The sequence below is a fragment of the Aristolochia californica genome, unplaced genomic scaffold, assembly GCF_029961685.1.
Source record: "Aristolochia californica isolate CCGP_79_NKW_82.1479 unplaced genomic scaffold, dmAriCali1.0.hap1 SCAF_1, whole genome shotgun sequence".
Lineage (NCBI taxonomy): Eukaryota > Viridiplantae > Streptophyta > Magnoliopsida > Piperales > Aristolochiaceae > Aristolochia > Aristolochia californica.
This window is the reverse complement of record NW_027181770.1, coordinates 47,198,045-47,206,574: the sequence shown is the minus strand read 5'-3', so window position 1 is coordinate 47,206,574 and position 8,530 is coordinate 47,198,045. Positions and strand designations below refer to the sequence as shown.

Here is an 8,530-nt window from a genome sequence, read left to right as displayed (position 1 = left end):
CCTTCGTCGCGTGTTCGAATCCCGGAGGGGGCGACTGCGAAGAGGGCGACCTATGCGGAGGGGGCGACCTTGACGAAGTAGGCCACCGCACGTGCGGAGGGGGCGACCTTGGCGGAGTGGGCCATCGAGGATGGCGATGAGCCATGGATGGTGATGCACAGACAAATCAGAGAAATGGCTGCAGTAGGTATTGCAGCGGAAAGAATACAAAAATGGCGTGCGAACTGGATGAAGTATTTTTTTCCAACGATGCAACAAGAGGTAGTCGATCGAGAAACAATCTCGGACGGGAAAATGGCTACCAAATTAAACACTTCATCCCGTCTACCAGCGGAAGCCTCTGTGGAAGTTTTGGGGACAATCTCGGATCGGGATGCCCAGAGAGGCTTGGCATCACAAAAAATCAAGGTTTTCATGCATGGAAATCTAAAGCCGAACGACGACAACGATTTGGGAAAATCGGAGGGGTTTTCTGCTACCACATTGTCGGCGTTGGTCAAATTGGGGGAGACCTTAAATCCGAAATCACACCAATACGACTCACGGCAAGCAAAACACCATCCCGAACTTGAGAAGGAATATCTTCCCGCGACTATTCCGACCGGGACACAAGCAGCGAAACCCCAAAGGGCTGCCATTCGCCACCGGACACGGAGGAGGCTCCGTCGGCGCCGTTGGAAACATGTCCGGTGGGATGTGATTTCCGGCCACCACCTCCCACTGGCAATCCCCCTCTTGGCAAAACAGAGGGAACCCAATTTCCAAATTGGGTGGGGTAAGTTTCGACAACCTCATTTTTCCATTCAATCTTGCGGTCAGATGACCAAATTCGTGCTGCTGTGTGATGAAGTCTCTGCAATGCAAGAGACATTTTTTTGGGGGATTACCGGAAGGAGAATAAAAATTGAATGGTGGCTGTTTTATTTTTCTGTTGTCGTGAACCTCAGCGTGGCTCAGAAATTTTTTTTGGGGGGACTTCGTTTTTCTGTGGAGGAACACAAAAATGTTCAATTTTTTGTTAAGCATGAGCAAAAGCTGGATTGTGGTGGTGGGTACCTGAAGTTGCTAAGCAGTGATTTGGATCCAAAGACTTTGGTGAATGACCTTAGCAGTGATGGCTTCAAAGCAATCTGGATGTTGGACCCAGGAATAAAACATGAGGAAGGTTATTTTGTATATGATAGTGGTACAGAGAATAATGTGTGGGTTCAACAAGCTGACTGCAGACCATATATTGGGGAAGTATGGCCTGGACAAGGTGTTTTCCCTGATTTTACACAAGAAAAAGTTTGTTCATGGTGGGCAAAGTTGGTTAAAGACTTCATTGCAAATGGTGTTGATGGTATATGGAATGATATGAATGAGCCTGCTATTTTTAAGAATGTCACTAAAACAATGCCTGAGAGTAACGTTCACAGAGGAGATGCTGATCTTGGTGGTTTTCAAGATCACTCACATCATCATAATGTTTATGGTTTGTTGATGGCAAGGTCAACATATGAAGGAATGAAGATTGTTACAAGTGAAAAGCGTCCCTTTGTTCACACTAGAGCTGGATTTGTAGGTAGTCAAAGGTATGCTACAACATGGACTGGAGACAATCTATCACACTGGGACCACTTACATATGAGTTTATCCATGGTACTTTTGCTGTGTCTCAGTGGTCAACCATTATCAGGACTCGATATTGGTGGTTTTGCTGCGAATGCAACACCTAAATTATTTGGAAGATGGATGGGCTTAGGTGCTTTGTTTTCTTTCTGTTGTGGGCATTCTGAAAGTGGCACTGCTGACCATGAGCCCTGGTCTTTTGGAGAAGAATGTGCAGAAGTATGTCGTCTGGCATTATTGAGACGCTACCGCTTCCTGCCACACTTATATACTTTTTTTTATGGCGCATACCAAGGGTAATCCCGTTCCAGCTCCTACATTCTTTGCAAATCCAACAGATCCAAATTTGAGGAAAATTGAAAATTCCTTTCTACTTAGTCCACTTTTAATATGTTCCAGCACTACACCTGAGAAAGGATCGCATCAACTCCTACAGCAGTTTCCTAGGGGCATTTGGATGAGTTTTGATTTTGATGACCCACATCTTGACTTACCCACTCTACAGTTGCAAGATGAAACTAGGAGAGCAGAAGGTCTCTTTGAAGATGATGGGGATGGATATGGATTTAGTAAAGGAGAATATCTCTTCACATATTATGTTGCTGACCTACAATTCTTAGTTGTCACAGTAAAGGTTTCCAAAGTTGAAGGATCATGGACAAGGCCCGAGAGGCACTTACATGTACATTTATTGCTAGGTGGAGGTGCCAAGCTTGATGCACTGGGAACTGATGGAAAGGTGATTCAGATAAGGATGCCTTCAGAAAATGAAGTGAGTGACCTCATAGCCAGTAGCAAAAAGCAGTACAAAACACTTTTAGAAAACGCCACAAATATTCCAGCTGTAGAAGAACAAGCGAGCCAGAAGGGTGACGAGTTTGAGGATATAGACAGGGATGAGGATGAAGATGATGTAGTTGCTATTCCACCTACAGTTGCTGCTCGTGCTCCAGGTTTGGGACAACAACTATTTTATGGCCAAGGTCCTTTCGCTAATACAGTGCTTAATGGGTTAGGGTCTTGTGAGAGAATGATGCATTTTCAAATTGCTGCTGCTGTTGCAGGCAGCATGGTGGTCTCCTTTCATCACTCTGCTATGACTCTGGAACTTCATAACCAATTTCATCAGAAATGGCTTCCAACAGCAGCGGTAGAGATCTCAAATACCATGGACTGTACGTATGATGAGCTGTTCGCTGTAATTCAGGACAGTGAACGGCAACTTGGGCTGTCTGGAATTTTGAGAAGGACAACCTGGTTGGATTCATGCAATGTTGGGGTTTTTGTTGATGTTGGGGATGAGGGAAACCCATGCCGTCTTCCTAGTGCGGTAAAGTTACTTGCCGATTATGGTCATGATGCAGCCACTGGAGGGGGTATGTGGGGCTGAGTCTACTCCTTCCCAAGGGGCTGGTCATGATGTTATTACTGCCATGCTGGCAATGGCTAGGCAGTGCCACTTCGCCAATGGGGGGCCGCCGTGAGGGGTTGTTGTACACCACTCTAGGACTGAGGGAGGACAACTTTGTTGTAGGGCGAGATGTAGCGACATTCGGCACGCCTTCCTACAATTCAAAAAAAAAAAAAAAAAGTTGGCGTCCAGAAGAGGAGTCGTGCACCGGACCGGGTTCCTGAACCGAGTCAACCCAGGTTAACTCGGACCGGGCCAAAAAAATAAATAAATAAAATAAAAAATAAAATAAAAAAATAGGGTCTTGAAGGGGGTCATAGCTATCGCGGATGCTACTTCGGCACTAGTGGCGAGTCGGCATACCGACACTACTTTCGAGCTTGAGGACAAGCTCGTCTTCCAAGGGGGTGTAATGTTATGCACGCAATAACATTATTATTTTAGTTGTTTTATTTAATTTACTTTATTTTATTTCAGTTTTAGGCCATAGGGGTATTTTTGGAATTATTTATTAATAGGGATATTTTTGGAATATTTTATTCATAGGGATATTTCTGTAATATTTTATTAAACCCTAACAGGGTGAACCCTATCTAAGGGATAAGAGTAATGAGAAAAGGATGGGATTGAAGTATTAAGAATTAGGTTAAATCTAGCGTAAAGAGGCTTAGAATTCTCCTCAACGAGCTCTAGGGTTATCAAGCTTCCCTTAGGCTTGATCTTCGTTTTTGTCTTCCCCATGTCTTCCTATTACCCCTACGGTAATGCTTGGAATACCCGTAACCCGTGGCAGACCCCAGATCCTCCCAAAGAATCCAGGACCATAACAAAGGATTTCAGATCCAGGACTGTAACAAAGGATGTCTACAAAAAAAGCCGTCGTGAGGTCTCTTTTGAGGTTGGGGAGTATGTGTGGCTACGGCTCCAACCCTACCGTCAGCAATCTCTTGTGGGACATCCACATCATAAGCACTCTCCCTGATTTTTTGGCCCGTTTCCCATTCTTCGATGCGTGGGACCAGTTGCCTATAACCTCAAATTACCGGACACGGCAAAAATTCATGATGTGTTTCATGTCTCTCTTTTGAAGCCACATTCCAGGGCGCAGCCTACATCCACTCCATTCCTACCACTGGTTGAGCATGGCGAAGTTATTCTTAACCTAGCCGCGATGTTACGCGCATGGCTGAGCAATCACCATTGGGTGATTCTCGTTCAGTGGACGTGTTACGCCCCAGATCTAACACGCGATGAAGACGATGAATAGGGAGGATTGTTCTGATGTTTTGAGCCTTCGAAGGGAGCTCAACCCTGGACCTCAAAGGGAGAATCCGACCTAGACCTCAGAGGGGAGAATCTGACCTGATTACAACTAATTAATTCAATGCTTACCTTCTCATTCATCTTACGCCCTTATATAGGGAATTAGGGAAAACATGCCAAAGGCCATAAGTTCTACAAATTACAAATAAACCCCTAATAATTACAAATAAACCCCAATCTATCCTCTCTAGATGTTATGGAGTCCATAACATCACTCCCCTCCTAGAGAACGAGCTTGTCCTCAAGCTCGAATGTAGGTCTACTTGCCCGTGCCGATGTCTAGATCCCTGCATGCCCAGTGTCAACCGCGAGATTGGAGGCAATCCTCTGGACTACAAAACTAGAGCATCAAACCAGAGGAGCAAAAATTCACTCTAGAAAATGAACTCTGAACTGCATAAACGGTCAAGCTTGTCAGGGGGCAAATTGATCTTTGATTTTCTGAGGACGTGGTGAACGCCCTCAACACTAATGAAACCTCCTTCACCACTTTGATCTTGTGCATCAAACGCCCTCCAGAGTAGAGATTCCCGCTGCTCCAATTCATTTTCATCGTGCACGGAGAGATGCAGGGCCAACAACACCGTATAGTGGGATTCACGGCCAACAACCCAGAGGTGCCACCTGGGGCATTTCAGGAGCTGCCCAACCTTGCAGAATTTCAGAGAGTCCAACAGACTAAGGAATCCAACCTCCATACTTGTTGGTATTCCATTCAGAGACATGCCAACTCCTAGATCCATACGGCTATCAAACACATTTGGAACACCTCGACCACAGAGCAGTAGGTTCACAATTTCCTGGGAAGCAGATAGAAGAAACAGCAGTGCCCCCCAAACGACTTTGGAAATGAGAAGCACAGATTTAAGGGGATGAAATGTCTCTATTCTCAGAGTGACAACATTCACTAGTAACACTTTCTGTAAGTATGAAGCTGAGTCAATTTGAAAACCGGCCAAGTTTGTAACCTGTGTCTCAAGTGCTGCCTCTCCTGCCCTGTTAATCTTTGTTGCAGGTAGTGCAGGATAAAATTTTATGGGAGTTGCAGCAACATGTGCAAAAGAACCTATCCGACCTTTCTTCTTCCTTGCCTGTGCAGGAATGCTTCCAAGCTCACTTGCTGCACAATGGCTATAACCAGCCACCTTGAACTGTACTCCTTCGAGCCACTTGCAAACTGGTAAAGATGCGTCCCCCAAATGTTCAACATATTGAGTCTGCCGGATCCATGTTGGCTTTAGAATCATGCAAACCTTTTCAAGAACCAGGATGACAGTTTTAGCATCATCTGCATGCATCCACAGGAAGAAAAGTGGCATTATGTCCACTCCCAATAGAAACTCACAACGGATGTTTTCCGCCAACCCACCTTCTGGACAGCTATACAATGTGTCGGATAATTCTCGGAAGGCCCTTGCTGAAGACGCCAGTCTAGCACAACAAAGGCAGAAGTCCCTTATTTCACTGTGGAGCAAGCTGTCAATGTTTTCAGCAATCAATGAGGAGTCTTGCTGGGGGAAGAGAGATTCTAGCACTGATTGACGTGGAAAATTTGGACTTTCTGGCACATTGATACTGGTCTTTGAAAGGGATTTTGTTACTAGATCATCTAGAGAGAAATTGAAAACCTCATTTCGCCAGTGGTGCATCTCATCACGGGTCAAGATCGCATGAACCTTAGTGCGATAGCCACCTATGTCAGGTCCAAACATAAGGCTGTATGGAGGCTCTCCACCAAAGTTCTTTTGATCCACATCCCTGCTTAACAACTGCCGGTAGGCAGCACAATCCAGCTGCTGCTCGTGGTTGACAAAAATTTGAACATCACCACTGCTGTTCCCATAAAGAAAATGTTTTGGAACATGTGATTGAACACACTGCCCTGCTTGAGTGGCTTGCAAAACACACGTCAACAACTGATCTCTGGGTAGTCGCACATGATCAACCCTCAGGATACCATTATCCATGGTATTGTAAGCTTCATTTCCAAATTGTCTCCTCTTATCACCAATTGTACTACCTGGAAGAGGGGATTGAATTTCCAAACTTTGTAGTTGCACAAGAAAACCATTCACTCCATGCTCTTGTCCATCGCCGAGTAGCTGAGCATAGAGAATAGCTTGTGTGGAAACTTTACCCAAGCCACTGTGCTCATCAACAAAGAAATAGACCCTTCCCCAAAAAAACTTGAGCATCACAAAAAGCACAAATAAATACAGGACAAGCACACTGGTCTCAGCAGTTGAAAAAATACAGAGCTTCACATTCTCACGTGGACAACGAATAGACGCACTGGTGGTGTGCGCAGCAGCAGAACAACCAAGCCACCAAAAATATTTCAGAGGTCCCCAAAAAAGAAATTTAATGGAGCCCGACATCCTCCCAAAAATTTGATCTCGACTTGCATAGACCCAAGCCGAAATTCCTGCATTTGGGCATTGGTTCGTGGCTTCCAGAAACAGAGAGCATTCGTTCCCGATTTCCGAGCAGCGTTGCTGCTGCCCAGCACCCTGGAGGCACTTCAACCGCATGGAACCACAGATTTGAACTAAAAATAGATGGCGTTTCAAACTCTTACCCAAAAATTCATTGGATATGGTTCCCCGTTGGGTTTCTGAGGGCAAGATCGAGGCTGAGAATGACATTCCGGAAGCCAGTGCCCACCGGATTTGATTTCGATGGCGCTGAAGGAGCCTCCTCCGGGTCCGATGGCGAAAGGCAAACCTGCGCTGATGTGGTGAATATGGCTGGCGCTCAGTGGCCCGTTCTGGAGGAATTTGTGCCCCATAAAGTGCCAATTCAGCCAGTGTCGTGGTTTGCGTCGCCGGTGGAAGGTGTATGGCTTCGTGGGAGACAGGGGTGGGGAAAAACCCCTTTGATGTGCACGATTTTGGGTCGCCGCCGTCTGATGTCCCGGTCGAAATAGTCATCGGAATATTTTCCTTTTGTAGATTTGGATGGGGTTCCACTCGCCGTGAGTCATGTTGGTGTGCTTCGGCTGGGGAACAGGACGCTGTGTTTAATTTTTCCGGGCGGTGGTCTGTTTTCCTGTCCGAGACGGCTTCTCGAGAGAATGCCTCTCGATACTCCGTTGATAGCCAATATTTCACCCAAGAGGCACGCCATTTCTGTATCTCTTCCGCTGCCATGCCTGCTGCAGCCATTTCTCCGATTTGTCTGTGCATCGCCAACCATGGGTCTTCGTGGCACATCGTGTTCCTGCTCTGATACCAAGATGTTACGCCCCAGATCTAACACACGATGAAGACGATGAATAGGGAGGATTGTTCTGATGTTTTGAGCCTTCGAAGGGAGCTCAACCCTGGACCTCAAAGGGAGAATCCGACCTAGACCTCAGAGGGGAGAATCTGACCTGATTACAACTAATTAATTCAATGCTTACCTTCTCATTCATCTTACGCCCTTATATAGGGAATTAGGGAAAACATGCCAAAGGCCATAAGTTCTACAAATTACAAATAAACCCCTAATAATTACAAATAAACCCCAATCTATCCTCTCTAGATGTTATGGAGTCCATAACAGGACGGACACTGACCCCAATGCTACAACATGGGAACGTGTCGACATCTTCAAACGGGTCTACCCAGATTTTGAGCTTGAGGACAAGCTCTTTCTCCATGGGGAGGCAGATGTTGTGGACTCAATAGCACACCGAGTCACACAATGAAGGAGGCAACAACAACTCACTCAATAGGATTTATTTCTTATATTACTTTGACTAGGATTTATTTCTTATATTATTTTAAGTAGGAGTTATTTATAATTACTTTTATATGTATGGGCATTATGGGGAATTATTGTAACCCTAACCCTAAAGCTCCATGACATGATCTATTTAAGGGAAAGGAATCAATGAAATAGGTAAGCTTTGAGATTTTAGAATAACCTAGTGTAAACAGGCTGAGATCACCTCTTGATCCCGACTTTAGGGTTTACTCCAAAAATCCAACCTATCCTTCACCCTCCATTGTCATACATCTTCACCCAACTTCATCCACCATCATCCCTAGTTGGAAGAGGAGCTTCCTGCCCCTTTTTCAAGCCCAAAGAGAGGGTCTTTCCCTCCTCATCAGCGTCAACCACAAGTAGGGTTCAATTCCCTCTTGATGAGCAGCAAAAAGGGAAGAGTTTTGGTTCTTCCACATGAAGGATTAGAGCAAC

The 8,530-nt window shown here is 45.5% G+C and overlaps 1 pseudogene; it reads left to right on the top strand.

Moving 5' to 3' along the window:
- The first annotated feature begins 212 nt into the window (after window positions 1-212).
- LOC137947944 (alpha-glucosidase-like) lies at window positions 213-3,677 on the top strand (annotated as a pseudogene).
- Window positions 3,678-8,530: the final 4,853 nt, after the last annotated feature.